Source organism: Monopterus albus, unplaced genomic scaffold (genome assembly GCF_001952655.1).
Source record: "Monopterus albus unplaced genomic scaffold, M_albus_1.0 scaffold22.1, whole genome shotgun sequence".
In the NCBI taxonomy this organism is placed as follows: domain Eukaryota; kingdom Metazoa; phylum Chordata; class Actinopteri; order Synbranchiformes; family Synbranchidae; genus Monopterus; species Monopterus albus.
Window position 1 is genome coordinate 936,010 of NW_018127902.1, and position 634 is coordinate 936,643.

Genomic DNA, 634 nt, shown 5'->3' on the forward strand with positions numbered 1-634 from the left:
GTGGTGGCATTGGCGCACTGGCTGACCTGCTCGGGGCCAGGAACAGGCTCGATGGTGGCATCGGCATGCCGGCCGACCCACTTGAGAACAGGAAGAAGGGGGTGCCGTCACTGTCGGCGAACCCCTCAGGAGCTGGGAGCAGGGGGACCGAGATGGCTTCGGGGGTCAAGCCAAGCCCCACGGGACCTGAAGCACCGCCTCTGTTGGCATGTCACCATCGGCACACTGCAGACTTGGCACCCTGTCGAGGACACTGTCATCAGTGCCCCTGGGTTTCTGACTCTCAGCAGGGACGTTTGGCCAACCATGCCAAAGGGTGGACTCAGTGGTCTGGCCGATCTGCTGGGAAACAGGAACGGGAACAGGGTGTGACTGTGGAGGCGGCCGCTGCCAGGAACCTGGAGCTGGGACCTCCTGAGGAGCATTCTCTGTGACGTACAGGGTGGTGGTAACCTTGGCGGGGACGCTTCTGTCGGTGCACTGGGGACATTCTTTTCGGCACACCAAAAACCTCCCCGTGCTGAAGGGACGTCAACCTCAAGTGTCTTGGCTGCAGGAACAGGGTGAAGCTCCGTGGCAGGCCAAAGACCGGACTGGGGCTGGAGCTGCTATGGTGGCTTGGACTGCTGGGGCT